A 25,641-nucleotide genomic window follows, 5' to 3' on the forward strand; every position below is an offset into this window, starting at 1 on the left:
AAGAAGAACGAGAAATCTTTTTGCGTTTTTTTAAATTACTACTACTACAAGCATGGAAAGTAAACTGGCTAAAAGCTACAACTAATTTTTTTTGTTTTTCTTAAGGTTTTTCGAACACACAAGAAGAATGCTGGAAAAGAAAATAAACTAGCATAGATAGTACAATGAAAAAGTATGAGCACCGACAACTGGAATGAGTGTGTGGGCATGAATGTAATGTCGGTGAGAAATATGTACTCCCCAAGCTTAGGCTTTTGGCCTAAGTTGTTCTATGGCCACGGCTCAAAGCCGCCCTCTCCGGTGTGTGGAAGAGTGTCCTCTGGGTGCCACTGGTTGGCGATCTCCTCCGGATCCCACTGATAAACAGACTATCGATAAGGGTCAAGTGGTGGCTCCGGCTCTGGCTCTGGAACTTGTGTCAGGCTTCAGTACGCATAAATGGCTTCGGGTAAGATGAGGTACGTGCCTGAAAGTATGTTAAAAAAAGAGGGTGCAGGCAAGGTAATAATCTCACAGTATTTTTTATCAAATATCAATTTGTACTTAAGCATCTTCTTCTTATCTTTAACAATAAAGTCATGTTCTACCATACTCTTATAATCTAGAGAAATAGGGGGCAGCAACTTTTCCTCTTTCTCATAATGCCTAATAGGTATCTCAAAGTGTGCAGCAAGGCGCGAAGCAAAGATGCCTTCGAAGATGGGGCCCTTTGTTCGGTTCAGATTTAATCGTTTAGCAACAATAGCGCCTAAACTGAAAGTGGTATCACGAAACAAAGCATGGCACAAAATAACAATATCAGGAGCACTGAGATTTCCACTGTTCCCGCAACCAATTAAGCATCTACTAGCAAATATTGCAAAGTAACGTAGAATGGGAAAATGTATGCTAGTAATTCTTGCATCGGAAACTTTCCTCGTTTCCCGTATAGCAATCGTATCAATAAACCCCTCCACATCATTATGATGTGGTTCCTCTATGCTGCCTGCAAAGGGTATCTTACAGACCAGACAAAAAATCATATAGTGACATCTCCTTAACTTCATCATATAAGTGAAATTCCACTGAAGATGGTGATTTCTTAGCATGAAAGTAAAAAATTTGCACGAAAATATTAGTGAGTAGGAGATATTGTTCGCGCTAGTCGCGAAGGAAATTGATGAGGCCTGCATTCTCAGCCAAATAATAAAAGTCCTCGTAAATCTCGGCTGCTCTCAAGAACTCATCACAAGGCCATTCGCACGGCCGAACCTCCGCAGTGCGAGGGAGATTATATTTGAGCTTCTTATTCTCTTCACTTTGCTTATCCTTCGAGCTTCGGCTCGAAGAGCCCCTCAACAATCTCTTCATCATTTTCTTTCTCTGAAAAATTTCTAAAAAATTTAGTGACTCAAAATAAAAGTGAACCAAACTCAACAAGATTGATAGCAACTACTCCCACAAGTGCCTAGAAGCCATATCATGCATTAAAACTACTTTTGACCATATACATTTGACATGCAAGCTCAAGAACAGGGTCACCTAAGCAGCAAAAAATTGCAATAAGTAAAGCACTAGAACAAAAACTAATTGGACCATTGGAGGAGTCACATACCAAAGAACAATCCCCCAAAGCAGTTTTGTGAATGGAGCTTTGAGCTAGGAGATCAAAAATGGCAACAAGATGAGCTAGAACTCGGGTTTGAGCTGTGGGATGATTTTTCTCTGGAGGAAGACCAAGTGTGTGGGTGCTGGAATAAGTGGAGGGGGTCCACGAGGCAGGAGGCGTGCCCTAGACCCTCGTGGCTAGGTGGTGTGGCCGCCTGGTGTGTTCTCAGTGCCAATAATTCTTAAATAATCTACAAAAAATCATATTTAATTTTCAGGACATTTGGAGAACTTCTATTTTCGGGGTATTTTTTATTGCAAGGATAATTCAGAAAACAGACAGAAAATACTATTTTTGCTTTATTTAATCTAAATAACAGAAAGCAAAAGGGGGATACAGAGAGTTGTGCTTTCTAATTTCATCCATCTCATGCTCATCAAAAGGAATCCACTAACAAGGTTGATCAAGTCTTGTTAACAAACTCTTTCCGAATAGCATGAAACCGGAGAATTTTCAAATAACACTAAGTTACCTCAATGGGGATATGCACGTCCCCAACAATAAGAATATCATATTTCTTCTTGACAATAGGAAGAGGAAATTCAAAACCTCCAATAGTAATCGTTGATGTTTTTCCAATAGAATTGATATTGTGGACTTGAGGTTGTTTCCTCAGAAAGTGTATCGTATGCTCATTACCATTAACATGAAAAGTGACATTGCCTTTGTTGCAATCAATAACAGCTCCTGAGTATTCAAAAAGGGTCTACCAATAATAATAGACATACTATCATCCTCGGGAATATCAAAAATAACAAAGTCTGTTAAAATAGTAACATTTGCAACCACAACAGGCACATCATCACAAATACCGATAGGTATAGCAGATGATTTATCGGCCATTTGCAAAGATATTTCAGTAGGTGTCAGCTTATTCAAATCAAGTCTACGATATTGTAGGATCGAAAGTATGTCTAGAGGGGGTGATTAGACTACTTGACCAAATAAAAATCTAGCCTTTTCCCAATTTTATGTCTTCGCAGATTTTAACAACTTAGCACAAGTCAAGTAATTAACCTACACATGCAATTCTAAGAGTATAGCAGCGGAATGTAAAACAATTGCATATGAAGGTAAAGGGAGGAGTTTGAGGGAGCAAATGCAATGTAGACACGGAGATTTTTGGCGTGGTTCCGATAGGTGGTGCTATCGTACATCCACGTTGATGGAGACTTCAACCCACGAAGGGTAACGGTTGCGCGAGTCCATGGAGGGCTCCACCCACGAAGGGTCCATGAAGAACCAACCTTGTCTATCCCACCGTGGCCATCGCCCACGAAGGACTTGCCTCACTAGGGTAGATCTTCACGAAGTAGGAGATCTCCTTGCCCGTACAAACTCCTTGGTTCAACTCCACAATCTTGATGGAGGCTCCCAAGTGACACCTAACCAATCTAGGAGACACCACTCTCCAAAAGGTAATAGATGGTGTGTTGATGATGAACTCCTTGCTCTTGTGCTTCAAATGATAGTCTCCCCAACACTCAACTCTCTCTCATAGGATTGGATTTGGTGGAAAGAGGGTTTGAGTGGAAAACAACTTGGGGAAGGCTAGAGATCAACATTTATGTGGTTGGAATGGAATATCTTGACCTCAACACAAGTGTAGGTGGTTCTCTCTCAGAAAATGTATGTTGGAAGTGTAGGCATGTTCTGATGGCTCTCTCCATGAATGAAGAGTGGGTGGAGGGGTATATATAGCCTCCACACAAAACCTAACTGTTACATGCAAATCACCAAACTCGATGGGACCAAATCATGAAACTCGGTCAGACCGATTTAGTTCAAAATGTGAACGTTAGGATTTTCGGTGGGACCGACATGTCAACTTGGTGGGAACGATTCCATTAGGGTTAGGGCATAACGTAATCTCGGTGAGACCGATTACACAAACTCGGTGGCACCGGTTTTGGTAGTAGGCAAACAGAGAGTTGGTCAGGCAAACTCGGTGGGATCAATTCGCTCATCTCGGTTAGACCGAAACGTTACGAAGGGGAAACAAAGAGTTTGCATTGCAATCTCGGTGGGACCGATCGCTCATCTCGGTTGGACCGAAACGTTACGAAGGGAAACTGAGAGGTTGCAATCTCATCTCGGTGAGACCAAGATCCCTATGAGTGAGACTGAAATGACTAGGGTTTGTGGCTGTGGCTATGTCAAGTGAACTCGGTGGTGCCGGGTAGGAAATTTTGGTGGGGCCGAGTTTGACTTTTGATTTGGGACATATGTGGATATGAGAAAGTAGTTGAGGGTTTTGGAGCATATCACTAAGCATTTTGAGTAAGTAACTCATTAAGCAACACCTCATCCCCTTTTAATAGTATTGGCTTTTCCTATGGACTCAATGTGATCTTGGATCACTAAAAGTAAAATGTAGTGTCTTGAGCTTGAGCCAACATGTGTTCTTAGTATTTTGAGGGGTCCACTTTCTAATCCATTCCATGCCAAACATTGAGCTTTCCTCAAATATTTATCTTGAAATAGCATTATCTCAATGGGCTATATGTTGCTAGGAATTACCAAAACCACCCAGGGATAGTTGCACTTTAAATCTCCCCCTTTTTGGTAATTGATGACAACATATAGATCAAAACTTCAACAGGTGATAATAAGATTGAAAAACATCGCTGCTTTGAGAAGTATGTGATAAGCAAGAGCTCCCCCTAAATTTGTGCATTATCTAAAATTTGCTTTTGAATGCAAATGCATAATCGATTAGGATCACGGGTTACTCTTCCATTTCACATACATCTTGGTGGAGCGCTCAAAATGGTAGAAATTAAAAGCATGCACTCATCACCAAGCAAGTGAATGATCATATATGGATATAAAAGATAGTATCATCTAAACAAGCATTAAGGTAGCAAATGATCAATCACATGATCACACAAGTATCTCACACAAGGATATAAAGTATCCCACACAATAAAAAGTTCAACCAAAGGCAAAGACGCAAAACACTCTCTCGAAGCCTATGATCTATACATATTTCCCCCCCCCTTTGGCAACAAGTTACCAAAAAGTTCAAATATGCATAGTGCTATGCGTCTCTCAGGCTTGGTCTTCGAGAGGTGGTGTAGAGAGAACTCCAAGGACGAAGGCATCTGTTGATGTAGTTGGAGCTGGTGGAGTGGCTGCTGGAGGTGGCACTGGAGCTGTAGCTGCTGGTGCTGATGTTGTAGCTCTAGAATTTGTCACTAGCATGGCAGAAGACCTCTGACTCCTTGGCACTCGCTGAAATGCATCTGTGGTTGCCTTACCTCTCTTCTCTTCTGCTTCCTCCTGAAGCTGCTCAACTGTTGTTTGAATCTCAGTTACCTTCAGATCAAGATCATAAAATTTAGTTTCTACAATCCTCTCCAAGCTCTCCTGGTTTTGAGTCAGGGTGACCAAGCCCTTCTCAGTCCTCAGTGTAGACTAGATCAGATATGCAAGTTGATCTTGCTTGCTCTTCAGGAAAACCTGAGATGCCTCTTCAACACTTGGCATCTTTCTCAGCCTTTGCTTTGGCTCTCTTCTCCTGTGCTTGAACTGGTGATGGTTCCTCCTCATTCATCACAACAGTATTATCTTCAAAATCAGGATACGGTGGTAGATGCTCCTTATCCAACAGATATGTTCATGTGCCCATCTTGGAGTTGATGAGCTCCTGAATGTGTGGAGCATACCCACAGCTTCTCTTCTGGTCAGCAGCAGTCCTCTTGATTGTCGCTATAATCAGACTCATGACCTTGAAATTCTGAGGGACATCAAAAAGTTGTAGCAGGTTGATAGAGTGCCCTCTGATCATCTTGTGATCTCCTGACTTGGGTAGCAGAGTGTGCCTTGGGATCTAGTTGATAGTAGGCAGACCAGACAGCAAGAAATTTACAGACCCAAGCTTGTGAGACTCCAAAGCTTTATCTGGGATCTCCTTGTACATGTTAGCCATAGTGTTGTGGTCATTCTTCTTCTTGGCATACACATCCAAGTCATCTTCATGTTCTTCTAGGGCATTTATCAATTTTGCCCATTCTTCAACTGTGGATTGGTACCTAGTACCTTCTGACATCCATATGATCTTCCCATCCGGGTAAAAGTGAGCAGTGGAGTAAAATTGCATGATCAGCTCATCATTCCATTTTGTGAGCTTCTGTCCAACAAACTCATCTACTCCACATGCTTTGAAGTTGTCATAAACTCCTAGAAAGTGATCTTCATTCTCCTGGATGTATTCCCAATCAACCCATCTCATGTCACAGACAATGGGCTTCTTGTCAAGCAAAATAGTTTCATAAAAGTCTTGTTGTTCCTTTGTATGAAACCGGTAGTCAACTGCAGTCATCCTCCTCACGGCATAAGGATCAGACTCTCTCCACAATCTCAGTCCTGAATCTTTCCTGAAGAGCATGTTCTCAGCGACTGGATGAGCATCATTATGGTACGGAATCTTGGGCTTCAATTTTCTCAAAATAAGAGACTCATCATCTTCTTCAGCCCGAGGCACTGGGGCCTTGTTATTTTGTTCAGCAGGTATACTTCTGGTCTTCCTCTTGGGCTTACTGGGCTTCTAAGCTGGAGCTTTGGGAGCTGTCTTGGGCTTTTGATGGAGCAGCCCCTGACTTTATAGCATCTCCCATGAGCTTCTGAGCTTTGGGTGTTGGTGTAGCATCCTCTTCCTCTTCCTCTTCTTCAGAGGGATCTCTCATCATGGAGGGCTTGCCAATGACTCTGGCAATGGTCTTCTTGACCCTCTCCTTCCTTTTCTTGCCTTCTCCACCTTCTTTGGGTTCAAGAGTGAACTCCATTGTCTCTTGAGTAGAGGCTCTGGCTTTAGACATAGGAATTCTCTTTGCAGGAGCCTTCTTATTCACTCCTATCTTAACTGTAGCAGTTGTGCCATACTCCTTTTTCAGCACCTTCTTCTTGGAGCTTACTTCCTCCTCAGTGGAAACATAATCCTCATCCTCAGATTCTGAGGTTCTCTTCTTCCTAGATCTGGTGGTTGCCTTTGGCAAGTTGCTGGGAGTGCTCCTCCTGCCATCATCAGAAGTGCTCGAGGGATCTGAACCCTCACTCAACTGCACATGTTCCTCAGACCTGTTCTGACTGTCACTTTGATCAGACATCTATGCAAACTCACTAATAGCAGACCCTGTGAAAATATGTAGATGAGATAGAGTGGATGAGCATCACAAAGTGCAGAGTTTTTGCAAAACAGATGACTTAAAAACTTAGTTTCAGTTCTCCACAGAAAGCATTTCGGAGCTACCGATTTGTAAACTCGGTGATACCGAAGCAGCTTTTGGAACCTAAACTAGTGAACTCGGTCAGACCGAGTCACGGTTTAGTGGCACCGAGACTGCTAGGGTTTCACAGAGAATCGAACTCGGTCACACCGATTTGCAGTTTTCGGTCAGACCGAAAATTGCAAGTGCTATGGCCTAAGCCAAATCGGTGAGACCGATTTCTACAACTCGGTCGGTCCGAGATGAGTTCGGCGGAGACCTAACCCTAAATTTTCAAATCAAATCTAACCTAAAGGATGTTTTAAGTGGATAGAGTGTTTGCATACGTGGTAAGGATCATGGCAAAACAATGTGCTACGAATCAGAGGTAAAGGAATAGCACAAGGGTCGAACCCATACCCTAGTTCGGCGGGAGTTCGCTACGGCGACAACAACGGAGCAGATTTCCGTTGACGGTGATGGAAACTAGCGGCGGGAGGTCCCTGGCAGCGAGGAGACGATCCAGAGACCCAAGGAGGCAGAGCAGGACACGCGTGCGGGCTGAGGAGTTTGAAGAAATTTCCAAAATCTCACCCGTGGGTATATATATCCCACCCTGTCAGTGTGACCTAGTGGAACAACTCGGTGGCACCGAGATGCAGTATCGCAAGCGGTTACTGCAACTCAGTGTGAGCAAAAAGTTCAAATCGGTTGCACCGAGATTGAAAACCTAGATCAACTTAGTGACCTCGGTGTGACCGAAATGGATGGCTCGGTCATACCGAAATGCACAAAGATGTTCTGGAAGTATAAGTCTATGACGAATCGGGGACTCCGAGTGCTCCTCACACAGAGTGGTTCGAATATGACTTGATCAAACTTTGTGATGTAGCATGAATAGAGTTTGAGACGAGAAAAGCATAGATAGCTAGAGGAAGTCCTTAGGCATTCTTGTCCATCCATTTGGAAAAAGAGAAAAAGCCAAACAATCAAGGCAAAAAATAGATGTCCTCGAATGAGTAAAATATGCAACCAACATGCTCACACAATAAGATGGAAAATGAAATATGTGGCAAAGCATGCACAATCACTCTAGCATCTATCAAGCAATTTGGTGATGACTAGGTCATCTATATATGAGTATATTGATCGAGGAGTCAAATGAGAACATTTGATCATAGGTCATACTCATTGTTTAAGCACAAGTAGGGTTACCACTTTTACATAATGCATTGTTGTGTTCACATCGTTAGAGTTGCTTTAGCTCAATTGATTAGAGTAAAGGCCCCCCTAGATGTGATATTTCCCCTAGGAGGGATGAACTAACCTTGGGTTTTGTCGATGATGACTTCATGTAGGTGTTGAAGATGTAGGTGCTCAAAGTTGATGTAGATCATTCGGAGCAATCCTTTGGAGTGGGTTGCACTTTCAATACCTACACGGGTTAGTCCCACAAGGAACAAACAAGGATATCCATAGACACAGAGTGATATTCACATGAGATGATGTCCATGAATGCATTAGGTTACCTTGTCCCTTGTCTTACCAACAAGAGGGTTTGTGACTCCTTGAACTAGTGCAATATATGGAAGTTGTTTGCACTTGTCCTTGCCAAAATGATATGAGTGAAGTATGTTGGCGGAGTCACCCTCAAGAACTCTCTAGTTCTTATTCTTCGGGATCCACACCATCTTGATGGGAATCCTTGAAGTTGTAGTAGTACTTGATGAAGTAGATCTTGATGTAGTCTTGGGAACCCACTTGACCAATGCCTTAGGGGCTTCTTCAAATGCATCAATCTCTTCTTAAAGCTTGTCCTTGCCCTTTAGCTTGTGGTCTTGTGGTGAAAGATCATCTTGAGCTTGTGTTCCTTGGAAAGAAGTAGGATCATACTTCTCTTGTTGGGGAACAAACTTCATCTTGGGGTATTGATCTTCTTCCCACTCAACTCCATTGGCATTGAAGTTTCGTTCAAAACCAACACCTTGATTATTCCAGTGTCTTCCTTGCTTGCGTACAATTTCCTCAAATTGCTTACTTCCGGCAAGACTCTTGTAAACAACTTTCTCATAATTCCCTTCAATAAGCTATTTTCTTGCTCAAGTGTAACTTGGCTAAAAGAATCATTAGTGGAATCAAGAGAACTACTAGAAGAAACAACATTGGTTTTAGCATGATTATTGTTACTACTAGAAGAAGAATCTTTCATGTTCTTGTTGCTAGATTTAACTTGTGGCATGTAAGTAGACAAGAGTAAACACTTGGCAATGTAATAAGAACTTTTCTTGCGAAGATCATCATTGATTGCCTTTAAGAACTCATGCTCTTGCTCAAGGTTGAGCTTTTCAAAGCGTAGCTTCTCATGAGTCTTTAAAAGTTCTCGATGATCTTCCAAGGTAGTTTCATGAGCTAACTTAAGAGTGTTTAGTTCTTTAGTTAGATGCTCAATCTCCTTCTTATCATTGTCATTCATTTTATCTTGATTAGCATGATTAATAGAAAGTTCATCATAGTTTTCATAACTAGAGTTGTCAATAAGTAAATCATCATCACCTAGCAAATCATCTTCATCACTATTGAAATCAACATACTTGCGGTGTGATACCTTTGGGCCTTTAGCCATGAAGCATCTTCCAATTCCTTCATTTGGTGAGTCAAATATGTCGTAGGAGTCAGTTGACACAAGTTCTAGACCAGCAACACCTTCATCTTGAGTGTATTCAGAGTTGGAGTGGTAACTTCTTTCGGAGTGATTGTCGGAGTCGGAGCCGGATACCCATTCACCAACATGAGCTTGATTTCTTCGTTTTGTGTAGCTCTTTGATGACTTGTCCTTCCTTTCCGAATCCTTGCTTCTCTGAGAGGGTCTTCGCTCATAACGAACATCTCTACTCCTTCTCTCTCTAGGTTGTGATTCTTCTCTTCTACTTCTACTTTTGGGAGAATCTTCTCTTCTTTTGTAGGGAGCCATACACTCATTGGAGTAGTGTCCAGGTCTTCCATATTTGTAGAAATTACGTTCATGACTTGAAGATCTTTTGTCATTGTAGGACCTTGACTTGGAACTTCTTTCCTTGCTTCTTGTAGAACTTGTTGAAGTTCTTCACCATTAGGCTCAATTCTTCATTGAAGGTTTGTTTCTCACTTGATGGTGTGGGAGCATCACATGAGGCTTTGTAAGCACCACTTGACTTGTTATAGAGCTCTTCCTTATCCTTAAGTGACATCTCATGAGCAACAATTCTTCCAATGACTTCCGTTGGCTTGAGATCTTTGTAATTGGGCATCATTTGGATCAATGTGCACACGGTATCATATTTTACATCCAAGGATCTTCTTGATGATGAATATGTTGGTCATCTCTTCACTTCCTAAGCCGGCAATCTCATTTGTGATGAGAGCAAGCCTAGAGTACATTTGAGCAACACCTTCACCATCCTTCATTTTGAACTTGTCAAGTTGACTTTGAAGCACATCCAATTTGGATTCCTTGACAGAGTTGGTACCTTCGTGCATATCAATCAAAGTATCCCAAATTTCCTTTGCATTCTCAAGATGACTGATTTTGTTGAATTCTTCGGGGCACAATCCGTTGAAGAGAACATCACAAGCTTGAGCATTGTATTGCAGCATCTTCAACTCTTCCGCAGTGGCTTCACGGTTCGGTTCTCTCCCATCAAAGAGTTCACCTTGCAAGCCAATATACACAATAACCCAAACGATGGGGTTATGTCCAAGAATATGCATTTTCATCTTATGCTTCCAACTAGCAAAATTAGTACCATCAAAGTAAGGACCTCTACGGTGGTAATTTCCCTCGCTAGACGTCATACTCTCCTAGGTTGTGAAACCAAGGCTATGATCACCAAAAGCTATGGAAATCAAAGCAAATGGAGACCAACGCTCTGATACCACTTGTAGGATCGAAAGTATGTCTAGAGGGGGGTGATTAGACAACTTGACCAAATAAAAATCTAGCCTTTTCCCAATTTTAAGTCTTGGCAGATTTTAACAACATAGCATGAGTCAAGTAATTAACCTACACATGCAAGTCTAAGAGTATAGCAGTGGAAAGTAAAACAATTGCATATGAAGGTAAAGGGAGGAGTTTGAGGGAGCAAACGCAATGTAGACACGGAGATTTTTGGCATGGTTCTGATAGGTGGTGCTATCGTACATCCACGTTGATGGGGCCTTCAACCCATCAAGGGTAACAGTTGCGCGAGTCCACGGAGGGCTCCACCCACGAAGGGTCCACTAAGAAGCAACCTTGTTTATCCCACCATGGCCATCGCCCATGAAGGACTTGCCTCGCTAGGGTAGATCTTCACGAAGTAGGCGATCTCCTTGCCTGTACAAACTCCTTGTTTCAACTCCACAATCTTGACGGCGGCTCCCAAGTGACACCTAACCAATCTAGGAGACACCACTCTCCAAAATGTAATAGATGGTGTGTTGATGATGAACTCCTTGCTCTTGTGCTTCAAATGATAGTCTCCCCAACACTCAGCTCTCTCTCATAGGATTGGATTTGGTGGAAAGAGGGTTTGAGTGGAAAGCAACTTCGGGAAGGCTAGAGGTCAAGATTTATGTGGTTGGAATGGAATATATTGACCTCAACACAAGTGTAGGTGCTTCTCCCTCAGAAAATGTATGTTGGAAGTGTACGCATGTTCTTATGGCTCTCTCCACGAATGAAGAGTGGGTTGAGGAGTATATATAGCATCCACACAAAATCTAACTGTTACACACAAATCACCAAACTCGGTGGGACCAAATCATGAAACTTGTTCAGACCGATTTAGTTCAAAATGTGAACGTTAGGACTTTCGGTGGGACCAACATGTCAACTTAGTGGGACTGATTCCATTAGGGTTAGGGCATAACGTAATCTCGGTGAGACCAATTACACAAACTCGGTGGGACCAATTTTGGTAATAGGCAAACAGAGAGTTGGTCAGGCAAACTTGGTGGGAACGATTCGCTAATCTCGGTTAGACCGAAACGTTCCGAAGGGGAAATAGAGAGTTTGCATTGCAATCTCAGTGGGACCGATCGCTCATCTCGGTTGGACCGAAGCGTTACGAAGGGAAACAGAGAGGTTGCAATCCCATCTTGGTGAGACCGAGATCCCTATCGATGAGACCGAAATGACTAGGGTTTGTGGCAATGGCTATGTCAAGTGAACTTGGTGGCGCTGGGTAGGAAATTTCGATGGGGCCGAGTTTGACTTTTGGTTTGGGACATATGTGGATATGAGAAAGTATTTGAGGGTTTTGGAGCATATCACTAAGCATTTTGAGAAAGTATCTAAGTGTAAGTTATAGGATCAGAACAAGATTTTCTTTGATTGTCGTTATAGGAAGTGAGCAAGCAAGCTAGACACGAAAACTCAGGATAGACGTGCTACTCTTCTAGCTTTGGTTAAGGTAAGTATATATTGGCACTTCTGGTTTCATGGAATTTCCAGCATAGGGCAAAAGTATTGGTTGGAAAAATTGGATATTTGGTATTGAATTGGGTCTTGGTTGTGGTGGTGGAGGTGAAGGATTAGGTCTAATATTATCATGTTTTGAGTTGTGAGGAAGGCCATAGGTGGCTGGAAACAAGTGTTCATGCCAAGGTTTTGAGGGGGATAGAGGGGGTTATTTTTTTGATTGGGTCTTTTAGTTGCTTTGCTACTAGAGGTCTAGGTGGTCAGGGGTTAAGGTCTGGAATAGGTGTGAGTGGTGGTCGTATTCAGTACCAATGGTACGGTAATTGGAGGTTCAGGCGGTTCAGGCCTAGGATAAGAGCTAGAGGCTTGTTGAGGGGTAGCCATGGTTTCAGCTTCACTGGCAACAGCTGGTAGGGACATTTGTTGTGGTGTTCTAGGAAAATGAACCATATTGCCCCTAGTTGTGTTAATCAAGCTATGCTCTTCTTCAACGCTCTGCGCCTTCAAAAAAGTAGTTTTGTTGCTTGTGCTTTAGTTTAGGAGTTTCAACTTAACTAGCATATGTGCATTTGGGTTGTTGGCATATGTCGGCTACATACTGGATGTTTTTCCATCATTGTTCGACTTGCACAGAAACAATGGGTCCCTTTTGGTTTATTTTTCTCCCTCCAAGTTTGTTCTTCACTGTAATGTGTGTCAACTCAACAAGAGTGAGCACACCCTTCCTGCTGGTCTTCTTCAACCTTTGTCTGTTCCATTACAACCTGGGTCTTCTATTTCAATGGATTTTCTTGAGGCACTCCCCAAGTTTTATGGTTATAGCTCAATACTTGTGGTCGTGGACCGTTTCACTGGCTCATTTCATTCCTCTATCTCACCCTTTTAGCTGTATACCCTATCTTGTATCCGTAGTAAGTCTACTCTTCTTACCCCCTCTCCTCTACCTTTTGTGGCCCATCTATTAGCTTTTTGACCATCTTTGAGTCATAGCGAGACAGCTCTATCTCTTTTCACAAGTACAGTCGTAAGTACAGTTTCAGGCGTCAACGATCAGCAGTACTGAGCTACGGAAAGTCTATCGAATTATAGCTACGGAAAGTCTATTGAAAGGACCTAATCAAAGGCTACTACAGCTATAACTGACCCGCCTATGGAATATATTAGCTCGGCTGAACCGACATGAAATGAAAGAGAGGAAGGCGGAAGCTATTGGCAAATAGAGGGGGATGTTCTCCGTGTCTTTTAGCCCTCACTAGATGACAACTTGCTTACTTTTCACTTCTTCTTAAGCTTGGCAGACTAGTTCCTGACTGACTTGATAGTGCGATGAGCTTACTTGCTCTAGTTCTATCCTCAGGATTTACTTACCTGAGTACCTAGCACCAAGGATCGATGTAATTTACTCTCAAAAAGATGTTGTTGATGCTAACACGCATATAAATAGATGTTCCCCACTGCTTGCTCCTCTTACCCGAATGGGGTTATATGCCTTAGTGAAACTCAGGGTAAAGTGGCAGAGGTATGACCTCGGGAAGAAAGAAAGATTGGGCGGGGAAAACGGGGTTCGAACCCGCGACTTCTGGCATGACAGACCAGCACTCTAACCAACTGAGCTATTTCCCCCTTTCGTAACTACTGTCGATTCAACAGTCACCTACCGGTTACCGTTGTAACTATACCAAAGTAGTTGTACAACAGAATGCCCTTCGCCTTTAGTACTTTTCTTATATATATTATGTTATATACTAAATGTGTCAAAGCAATAGAACTTATTGAAAAAAAACAAGCCCATCTTTCTCAAAAAGGAAGAGAGGGTGTGCCCCCCCCCAGAGAGAACCCCATTCTTTCAAGAAAGTTCTAATTAATTATGTAGAAAAAGAAATAAGGAAAATAGGAGTAAGTGAGTAGGGTCAACAAGATTCTAAATGAATACCACAAGTGACGGAACCAACGATGATGAAGAGATAAGGGGCGAAGGATATTTTTTCTATTATTCCAATTCTTATTTATTGATTATCTAATTTATTTAGATCCATATTCATTTTCATTTGCAAATACAAACTCTCTTTCATTTTCTTTTTACTTTTGCGCTAAGGATAAGGGAACTGAGAAAAAAAGAGCTGGCTTGGCTGGTACATCAAGCATATGACATATTGCTTGTTCGGTGTGGTACACATATCTGTCAATGTCAATCAAGTAAGAAAATGCATTCCCACTGTCTGAGGAAAAGGTGAAGACTTGCAATTTATTGAGCTTGTAAGGCCCATTGAAGTCCCCGAGAAAGGGCATAAATAGGGCTATAAGTAGGCCGTTTGCTATTGCAATAAGGGCTGCTCGCCTTTCCTTTTGACGGCTTGGCTTCCTATCGCTCCTATGTAGTGGTCGGCCTTAAAAGGAGTCTTCCTACCATACCATCATGCATGCCTATGTTATAGTGCGTTAAGCTTCGCCAGAAGCAAGCAAGATGATGAAGCGAAGCTTCGTAGACAAGGCTCGTTCCGTGCTTGACTTACGAGCTCGTGTAGTAAGGCCTCACCCTACTTCAATAAGGGCTTATGCACTCCACTCGTAAACGAGCGTTAGAGCTTTTTGAGCGAGCGAGCGAAGCCTTCCTGGAGCTTCCCCCTTCCCTCACCCGAGAATTGCATTTCCGCTTCAGCTTCCCCGGTTTAGTTGGTTTGGAGGATTAATTGATTGGATACCCAATCCGCATAATCTTTCAAAGTCACTGCTTCTACGACGATAGGCGTAAAGGCATGATTAGTTCCACGAATCTCACTGCACTGACCATAGTAAACTCCTTCTCGTTGTACCGAGATGGAGGTAAGATTTGAACGACCAGGTACAGCATCACATTTGACCACCTGAGGAAGGTACAGCCCAACTATGAGGTACATCAGTGGGTGTTACAATCATACATAGATGAGTTTTGGCTGGTACAACCAATCTATTGTCAACTTCTAATAAAAGTGATTGACCCAATTCTGGATCATCTTCTGGAATCGTATAACTGTCAAAAGTGAGTGACTGTTCATCAGAACTGTTATAGTCCGAATACTCATAAGGTTGGGTCGACGCCCGCCTCCCCCCAAACTTGACTTGCAAGTTTCCCCGCAAGAAGCTCTCCACTCTTACTCTTATTTATAAAGAGCACTATTGTTCTTTAGTTAGGTAGTTCTCCCCCCTCTATGAGACCGTAAGACCCCGGTGGAATCGAAGGCCCGCTTACTGATAGGCAAGAGGGGACCCTTTCTCGCCCAGCCCTACCTACATCAGTGAAGCTGGAACCGAGGAAGACAATGTTCAACACACAAGAGACAAAATGAAGGTATGGGACGACCAGTTCACCATGTAAAGGGATGCTAGTCGGCTTTGGCGAAGTTGCAGGCCCCAATAGATCAGATCTCAAGAGTGATTCCTCACCTATCCTTCCAGGGGCCAAGTCGAAGGCTCGAGTATAGATTCCCTATGCTCATGTGAACGGCCGGCCCGTAAATCTAAAAGGAACCATAAAAAAGACCGGAAAGTATGTTTGTCCATGAAAAAAAACTCGTTCATGAGACCTTGAATTCCCACGTTCCAGCTTGCATTATGCCAGCAGGTCCCACCCCAATTTCTTGACTCATCCTTATCTAAAAAAAGGACGGAGTCTATCTAGATCATAGGATCACTGTATTCAAAGGTTAATTCTCTTTCTTTGACCTCCCACCGTTCACGACATCCCTTGCTTCTCGCAAGAACGGCTCCTCGGTGGAGGAGTAGAAGCGTTGGTCCCATTCGGTCAAGTGCTTATGCGTGCTCTTACCTACCGTGGGACCTCCGTCCCTGAAGCGAAGAAGGAGGAGCAGGAACAATAGGTTGTCCTCTCTTGGCCCAGTAGTTCTGCAACTACTACCGTGGTTGTTGCCAACGGGGATCCCCCATTCCGAAAGGTAACGGGACCAGCCCTTAGGTCCAAAGTTGTATGCCACTATTGTGGTGTCGATAGATTCACTACTGAAGCCCCGTTATCGGACATTGCAGGCTTAGCATCTATTTTTCGTATATCTCTCCACCACAGCGAGAAGAGGTATGTGTACCTCCAGCAATAACAAGAATGGAACCATAGGCTCCTATGCTGGGAGCATTTCGGGGTATAGGTCTAACCACCTCAACTCCCCGTTTCTGGCATGCTATAGTTCTTTTAGTCTCTCGACGACGGGAATGGGAGATGACCGGTAAGCTAGATGCTTCGCGAACCACCGGTACATTTCATTGCACTTAAATCACCCTCGTTAAGAGGCACACTCCGATACCATTGATGTCCAATAGCTTTGATAGTAATGGTTGGATCTACTAATACCTCGTCCATTGAGTATAACAGAGCAAATGATGGTATAGCAATGAACAAAAGAATGACACTTGGAAATATGGTCCGAATAATTTCGATAGTAGTTCCATGAACAATCCTTTGTGGGATTGGATTAGTTTGCTCGTTGAAATGCCATAAAGCGCAAACCAACATCCGTGATACGAAAACCAAAATAAGAATGAGGAAGAAAAAGATATCGTGATGTAAGTCAATGATTCCTTGCATCATAGGTGTCGGTGTCAAAACCGGCGGATCTCGGGTAGGGGGTCCCAAACTGTGCGTCAAGGCCGGATGGTAACAGGAGGCAGGGAACACTTTGTTTTACCCAGGTTCGGGCCCTCTCAATGGAGGTAATACCCTACTCCTGCTTGATTAATATTGATGATATGGGTAGTACAAGAGTAGATCTACCACGAGATCAAAGAGGCTAAACCCTAGAAGCTAGCCTATGGTATGATTGTTGTGTATGGAGTTGATTGCCTACGGATTACAACCCTCCGGTTTATATAGACACCGGATAGGGTTAGGGTTACATAAAGTCAGTTACAATGGTAGGAGATCTTGAATATCCGCATCGCCAAGCTTGCCTTCCACGCCAAGGAAAGTCCCATCCGGACACGGGACGAAGTCTTCAATCTTGTATCTTCATAGTCCAGGAGTCCGGCTGAAGGTATAGTCCGGCTACCCGAACACCCCCTAATCCAGGACTCCCTCAGTAGCCCCTGAACCAGGCTTCAATGACAACGAGTCCGGCGTGCAAATTGTCTTCGGCATTGCAAGGCGGGTTCCTCCTCCAAGTCCTTCATAGAAGATTGTAAACACCAAGAGTAGTGTCCGGCTCTGCAAAATAGGCTACCACATATTGCCATAGAAAGAATGATATAAACACAAATCAAATCTGCTGACGTATTCCGCAGTGTGCCATCACACTACGGCCAAGTCCTTTACTCGAATCATTTCTACCTTTCCACCTCAGCATGTTTTGCGAGGCGGTTTCCTTGGCACGTCTTGTCAAAGCAGAGATCGTGTACCCCCCCCCCCCTTTACGGGATTCTCATCAATACGGACGTGGGTAACCCTAACCGCACCATTTATCACGGCGCTTGGGAGACAAGCGAGTTTTACTAGGCTGGTGGGGACCCACAACCGCATCCACCCATATAAGGGGATAAGGATCCACCTTTTTACCTACGCCTTCTTCCTCCTTTGCCTATCCATCTCCTGCGCACTCGAGCTCCAGTGCCCAAGCCCGCACTTCCCACCTCAACCTTCTCCAGCAATGTCCGGAGTGGGAGGCAAGTGGATGGTCTCCTCCGTCATGGAGGGCCATGTCAAAAAGCTAAGGAAGGCCGGATACTTGTCCAAAGACATCGCGCACCGGCTTCCCGAGGAGGGGCGGCTTCTCCCCACCCCAAGGCCCCATGAGAGGGTAGTATTCCTTCCCCACTTCCTCCGCGGACTGGGTTTTCCACTCCACCCATTTGTCCGGGGGCTCATGTTTTACTACGGCCTGGATTTCCATGATCTGGCCCCGAACTTCGTTCTCAACATCTCGGCGTTTATCGTCGTGTGCGAGGCTTTCCTCCGCATCCGCCCCCATTTTGGCCTCTGGCTCAAGACCTTTAACGTCAAGCCCAAGGTGGTGCGCGGCAGCCAGGCGGAGTGCGGAGGCGCCATGGCGGGCAAGATGGCCAACGTCCTATGGCTCGAGGGCTCCTTCGTGGAGACCCTGAAGGGGTGGCAATCGTGGTGGTTTTACATCACCGAGCCGCGCGATCCGAAATGGATCGCAACCCCTGAATTCCGATCTGGACCCCCCACGCGGCTTATGTCCTGGAAAGAGACGGGCCTGTCGTGGGGTGACGAAAAAGAGGTGACCAGATTGCAAACATGCATCCAGTCCCTGGTGAACAAGCCGATCAAGCTTGTCAATGTAGTCCAGGTTATGCTCGTCCGCCGGATCCTCCCGTGTCAACAATGGGGCTTTAATATGTGGGAGTTCAACCCGGCGCAGCACCAAACGCTTAACAGGCTCTTCGACACGACGTATGAAGATGTCTGGAAGGAGCTAACCAAAGGCGCCGAGGCTCCCACATCCGCTTCCGAGGACCGCGGATACAGCTTGCAGCGTCACGCTAGCGAGGTAAGCTATTTTCACCTTTTACAGGATGTTAAGTTTTTTCATAGTTTGACTCTATGCGGGATCTAAACTCCCTTACCTTTGACAGGCTTGGCGAGCGAAGTCCGGATCGATTAACTGTCCGGCTCCCTTGCCCAAAGACCCAGCCCCCGCTCTACTAGCGAAGCTGCTGGTTCCGGCACCTTATGTGGTGCCGGAGAAGAAGGCCAAGAAGAAGAAGGCCACGGGGACTCGAAAGAGTTCCCGGCATATGGTGGTGTCGGACTCGTCGTCCGACGAGTCCGAGACGCACTCCTCCCGTGAAGATGAGGAGGAGGAGGAAGAAACCTCTCCCCCCCCAGCGGGAGGAGGAGAGAAGAGGAAGGCCGCCCCAAAGGGGGAGGCCGAGGGGTCTAGGAAAAGGAAGACCCCTCCGCCGGACTATGCCCCCAACGCCGAAGAGGGCAAAGAGGAGTGGCCAAACAGGGCCAAGCGTCCGGCGAAATCGTAAGTTCGGATATCAGAATAACTCATGATGTTCCTTTGTTGCACAGCTTTCCCTAATGTCGAACATAATTATGTAGCCCGCCCCGGGCCGAACTCAACGAGTCGTCGAGCGGCTCCCTGGATTCATCGGACGTGAACTCAGTTCCGCCCACTGTCTCCCCCCGCACTGCGGACGACGCCGAAGTGGCGTCGCAACGAGCTCCGGGGCAGGAGGAGGTGGTCCTGGAGGAGCCGCAAGGCGACCTCCCGGACCCCAGGAGTAAAGGGGACAAGACCCCCCAGGGCTCCAAGTCCGGCTTTGTGTCGGACACCGCGCTGGAATCTTCCACAGTTCCGAACCGCGGTAGGCGAACTCCTTCCAAGAGGAGCAAGCCTTCTGAGCTGGCAGCCTCCGTCCAACCGGAGGTGCTGGACAATCTGCTGGAGGTGCTTGACGGCGTCTCCATCAACGAGGGGCATCGTACTATTATGAGTACGGTGATCCAGAAGGTTCAGTCCACCAAGAGCGGACTGACTGAAGCTTGCGCTAGCCTTCTAACAGGCTTCGAGGTAAGTAAAAATATGTAAAAATAGTACCGCATAGACAGTAGCCCCTGATGCTCTGTTTGGCGTTCGGAAAGAAAAGCCGAATAGAGGATCTAGTAAATTTTGCAGGAGTCTAACAATAAAGAGTCAATATGCGTGTGCAGGCTTCGCTGCTATCCACCGCCGCACTGACTGCGGAGGTGGGTGTCCTGAAACAGGACCTCGAGCAGACCGAGCAAGAGCTCGGCCTTGCCAAGCGGCGGCTCGAGGATAAAGAAGGTAAGAAATACCTTATAGAAAAAGTGCCTATAGAGAGGCGTGATTGCAAAAAATAACAGGATTGCACTACTTATTATAGGGGCCACGACTGAGGTGGCGACCCTCAAGCAGGCGTTGTCCGAGGCCGAAAAGAAAACGGCCGCGGAGCGCACCGAGCGAGAGAAACTTGGGGCTCAGGTCGGCGAGGTGCAGCAAGAGCTTCAGGCTCTCATGAAAAAACATGAGAGTTTGGAGCTTGAGTCAAAGACCCAAGCGTCCGAGCTCGCGGCGGCCCTTGAGACTGCCAAGTCTGCCAAGGCCGAAGCCCAAAAGGCCCTCCAAAAGTTGGAGGAGATTAAGAAGATAGCAGCGGGTAAGGCATTCTTTATGCAAAGTAGAAATATAAAAGTAAACTACTTGTTACTTACCCGAATCCGGAGTTCACCAGGGGCATTCGCAGATCTTTCCCGCAGCGTATCCGACACCGCCGCATTCTACCGAGCTGAAGAGGGCAGCTCGACGGAGAAGGTGTTCTGGTCTCAGTATGCTGAGGCCGGACACCCTATGCCCTTGAGCGACCAGCTGAAACAGCTGGTCGAGCTCCACAAGGCGGCCGAACAGGCCATGAAGGGCTTCATAGTTCGGCTGTGGCCTGGAGAGGCCCTGCTTGGGAGCTACTTCGCGCTGGTGCGGCAGCTGGTGGAGGCCTGTCCAAGGCTCGAGGTCATCAAGCGCTCCGTCTGCATCGAAGGTGCCCGTCGGGCCCTTGCCCGTGCAAAGGTGCACTGGGGTAAGCTGGACGGTGAGAAGCTTGTGAAGGACGGGCCGCCACCGGGGAAGGAGCATCGCAAGCCCGAGAACTATTACAAGGATGTTCTTGCGGGTGCCCGCCTTGTGGCGGATGAATGTACCAAGGATGTAATTTTTGAATAAACTCGCTCGTTTTTATCCTGTGCGCTGAAAACTTGTTCATAGGCGCTTAAGCAATGCTTGTTGAATTTAAAATATTATTTTCTGTGCGGCCGTTTATCAAAAAGTTGAGAGATGGCCAGTCGTCGACTTCTTCCCCCATGCCACTAGTGCTGGGGTGTTCGGGATAAACCTGAGCGCTCTTTTTCCCATAGTTGGGTCCTTCGAGGGAGGCGCTCAGCACAACGAACCAGGCAATTGGACTATAATGCTTGAACACTCTCACTTAGCCATAGAACTTTATAATTTTAAATTTCGGCGAAGCCCCTAGTTCGGAAGACCGAGTTCGGGGAGCTATCCACGCCTTGGCCGGACAAATCCGACTCCTCGCTCGAAGCGGCATAAGTCTTTAGGGACTCGAAAAACCTCTCGAACAGCGACCGGTCTCTCGCCTCATCATGACAGTCAGTTTTAGCTTTCTCCACTGAGGTGCTTAACCCAGCTCAACCGGGGCACAATCGCAGTGGTTCTCCTAGTGCTACCTTAGCCGATATAGCGGAACGTAAGGCACCAAAACATAGGAGCCGGGCAAACCCAACTATTGACCCAAATCATGATTCGGAGCCGATGCATATAGTGCTATAAGTTCGGGGTGCCGCACTTGTGAAAGTGTACGGACTTCTCACACCATATTAAAGGGTACTGAATCCCCTGGCGTACTTGCCATACCACAGTGTACGGGTGCAACATGTCATTAATGAACATATATAAAAGAGAGTAATGCAGAAAATAGACAAAAGCTATGCATTGTTTATAGAGAGGCTATTTATCAAAGCCGAACGATACAAATAGTGCGGTAAGCAAAAGATATTGGACTATTCAGTATGTCCTGACCAGGGGCAGGCCGCGGAATTGTATTTAAAACAGGTATACCGCTCGTAACAGAGACCACCTGGGAGTTCCATAATGCGGCATGGCTTGTCTGCCTCCCTGGATCTTGCATCGTTTGTGCGGCAGTCGAATTGCCGAACAGGTCGTCCGAAGTATGGAGTCCTGAAAGTAAGAAAAAATTAAAAAAAGAATCCGGCAGCCCCTAGTACGTTTTAAGCCGTATTCTGGGCGTGCCGTTATTGTGCCCCTTCCCCTGTGCCCATGGTATTTCAAGGGCGTAGTTATGTACGCGAGGTACTGGTTTCGCTATGTCGCGAAAGCTGGGGTTGGGGCCGCATTGCTACGCTTGCTCAGACTGTGCCAGGCGGTCCTGCTGTGGGTTACTCCGGGCGCGCTTGGCAGTGTCTGGCTTTTTAATGGCCGGACTGGAGAATTGCCTCAGAAGGCTACTTTGTACCTCCGCTACGAGAGCCGCCGTATGCTCCTCCGTACGGAGGGAGCGTTCGGTGTTTCTGTTGACCGTAATTACTCCTCGAGGGCTTGGCATCTTGAGCTTGAGATATGCGTAGTGCGGCACCGCTTTGAACTCTGCGAATGCGGTTCGTCCGAGCAGGGTGTGATAGCCACTGCGAAACGGGACTATATCGAAGATTAACTCTTCGCTTCGGAAATTGTCCGGGGATCCGAAGACCAGGTCAAGTGTTACTGAGCCTGTACAGTTGGCTTCTACACCTGGTATAACGCCTTTAAAGGTCGTTCTTGTGGGCTTAATCCTTGAGGGATCTATGCCCATTTTCCGCATTGTATCCTGATAAAGCAGGTTCAGGCTACTGCCGCCGTCCATGAGGACTCTTGTGAGATGAAATCCATCGATGATTGGGTCGAGAACCAATGCGGCGAAGCCGCCATGACGGATGCTAGTGGGATGTTCCCTTTGATCAAAAGTGATCGGGCAGGAGGACCATGGGTTGAACTTTGGGGCGACTGGCTCTATCGCGTATACGTCCTGTAGCGCACGCTTCCGCTCCCACTTGGGAATGTGGGTTGTGTATATCATGTTCACCGTCCGCACTTGTGGGGGAAAGCCCTTCTGTCCATTGTTGTCCGGCGGCTTGGGCTCCTTGTCGTTGCTGTGCAGCCCCTTGTCTCTGTTTTCGGCCCTTAACTTGCTTGCCTGCTTGAACACCCAACAATCCCTGTTAGTGTGATTGGCTGGCCTTTCGGGGGTGCCATGTATCTGGCACAAGCGATCGAGTATTCGGTCCAAACTGGACGGGCCCTGGGTATTCTTTTTGAATGGCTTTTTCCGCTGACCGGATTTATAGCCTTTGAATCCGGCATTGACAGCCGTGTCTTCATTGTTGTCACTGTTAACGCGGCGTTTTTGCTTATTCCGACGTGTCCTGCCACTTTTGTCCTTGGTATCTGAATTACCAGGGTTCTTTGATAAGTTGTTACTGCGAGCTAGCCAGCTGTCTTCTCCCACGCAAAAGCGGGTCATGAGTGTCGTGAGGGCTGCCATGGATTTCGGCTTTTCCTGTCCCAGGTGCCGGGCAAGCCACTCGTCGCGGATGTTATGCTTGAAGGCTGCTAGGGCCTCTGCGTCCGGACAGTCGACTATCTGGTTTTTCTTTGTTAGGAACCGTGTCTAGAATTGTCTGGCCGATTCTTCTGGCTGTTGAATTATGTGGCTTAAGTCGTCGGCATCCGGCGGTCGCACGTAAGTGCCCTGGAAATTGTCGAGGAATGCGGCTTCCAGGTCCTCCCAAGAACCGATTGAGTCTGCTGGCAAGCTGTTAAGCCAATGCCGGGCCGGTCCTTTAAGTTTGAGCGGGAGGTATTTGATGGCGTGTAGATCATCGCCGCGTGCCATGTGGATGTGAAGGAGATAATCCTCGATCCATACCGCCGGATCTGTTGTGCCATCGTATGATTCGATGTTTACGGGTTTGAAACCCTCTGGGATTTTATGATCCATTACTTCATTCGTGAAGCATAGCGGGTGTGCGGCGCCTCTGTACTGGGCTATATCACGACGCAGTTCGGAAGAGCTATGTCTGTTGTGTTCGGCCCGGCCGGATTTGTTGTATCCGGCGTGAAGATCATTGTCACATGCCGTAGGGCGCCTACGCGATCCGTAGATCGATCTTGTTTGTCTTGCCTTATCCTCCAGTATGTCTCGCAGGTCGGGCGCATTTTCCCGTGCCTTAGTTGAGGAGCGGCGGGGCATGGCTTGGGTGGAGGGCCGAGAGGCCTCTCTGTCGCGGCCGCGAGGTGGCCGGTCTGCCATGTCATGCGTTGGTGATGTAGGTGCTTCCTCCTCTGATCGAGGTAGCGGCTGAAAGATGTCGCCAAAAGGCGAATGCTGAAAGATGTCTGCAGTGGTGAACTCCATTATCGGTGCCCAATCGGATTCGATTGGCGGGGGCGCGGGGGGTTCGGAGTCCGGGGAGGAGTTCGGATCCTCGGAGTCACGGGTCGTGCAGAGTGCGGGGCTAGCGTTCGGCTCGATTGCTTTTGAGATCGCAGCCCCCGAGGTGATGTCCAACCGCTCATCCTCGATTGGCGCAATAGGCTCCGAATTAAGGGTCGGAACCGGTGCGTGTGCGGCCTCCAGGATACTGTTCGGAGGCAGAGCTAAATCGTGCCCCTCGAGACAGTGCGGCGCGCTTGGCAGTGGCTCGAATCCGTCGAAGATCAACTCCCCGCGGATGTCAGCCGTGTAGTTTAAGCTTACAAACCTGACCTGATGGCCAGGGGCGTAGCTTTCGATCTGCTCCAGGTGGCCGAGCGAATTGGCCCGCAGAGCGAAGCCGCCGAAGACAAAGATCTGTCCGGGGAGAAAAGTCTCACCCTGGACCGTATCGTTATTGATGATCAAAGGAGCCATCGGGCCTAAAGGCGACGACACAAAGGAACCCTCAATGAAAGCACCAATGTCGGTGTCAAAACCGGCGGATCTCGGGTAGGGGGTCCCGAACTGTGCGTCAAGGCCGGATGGTAACAGGAGGCAGGGAACACTTTGTTTTACCCAGGTTCGGGCCCTCTCGATGGAGGTAATACCCTACTCCTGCTTGATTAATATTGATGATATGGTCAGTACAAGAGTAGATCTACCATGAGATCAAGGAGGCTAAACCCTAGAAGCTAGCCTATGGTATGATTGTTGTGTATGGAGTTGATTGCCTACGGACTACAACCCTCCGGTTTATATAGACACTGGATAGGGTTAGGGTTACATAAAGTCGGTTACAATGGTAGGAGATCTTGAATATCCGCATCGCCAAGCTTGCCTTCCACGCCAAGGAAAGTCCCATCCGGACACGGGACGAAGTCTTCAATCTTGTATCTTCATAGTCCAGGAGTCCGGCTGAAGGTATAGTCTGGCTACCCGAACATCCCCTAATCCAGGACTCCCTCAATAGGTGTTGCTGCGTCTTGAGATCCTAATTTCCATGGTTCCGCAGCATCACAAAGAGCGATTGTGAGGAATCGACATGATAATGAACGAAGAATCATTGTAATTTCCCATCTTTTTCAGCTCTGCTCCCGAAAAGAGAAAGGAAAGGAGACTAATCTTGACGTCGGTGTTGGTTTTTCCAACGAAAAACAAGAACATTCTTTCACGAACTTCCATGACAAAATGCTAGTTGCCTCATAACGCATACACTCGAGCGTTTGTCCCATCGACGAAGACTACTTACTATACGCGTTTTTTGAAGAGCAACAACGGAAAAAAATAGGTGAACCTGGATACCATACTATTAAATAGAAAGATAAAGACTAACA

At 46.3% G+C, this 25,641-nt stretch overlaps 1 non-coding gene and 1 pseudogene across 1 annotated transcript; both read right to left on the reverse strand.

Moving 5' to 3' along the window:
• Positions 1-13,841: 13,841 nt before the first annotated feature.
• On the reverse strand, positions 13,842-13,915 carry TRNAD-GUC. Its single transcript has one exon. It is a non-coding gene; the product is annotated as a tRNA-Asp (tRNA).
• A 668-nt stretch (positions 13,916-14,583) lies between these two features.
• Positions 14,584-25,371, reverse strand: LOC125516300 (annotated as a pseudogene).
• Between the last annotated feature and the right edge of the window lie 270 nt (positions 25,372-25,641).

The sequence above is a fragment of the Triticum urartu genome, chromosome 6 (genome assembly GCF_003073215.2).
Source record: "Triticum urartu cultivar G1812 chromosome 6, Tu2.1, whole genome shotgun sequence".
NCBI classification, from domain to species: domain Eukaryota; kingdom Viridiplantae; phylum Streptophyta; class Magnoliopsida; order Poales; family Poaceae; genus Triticum; species Triticum urartu.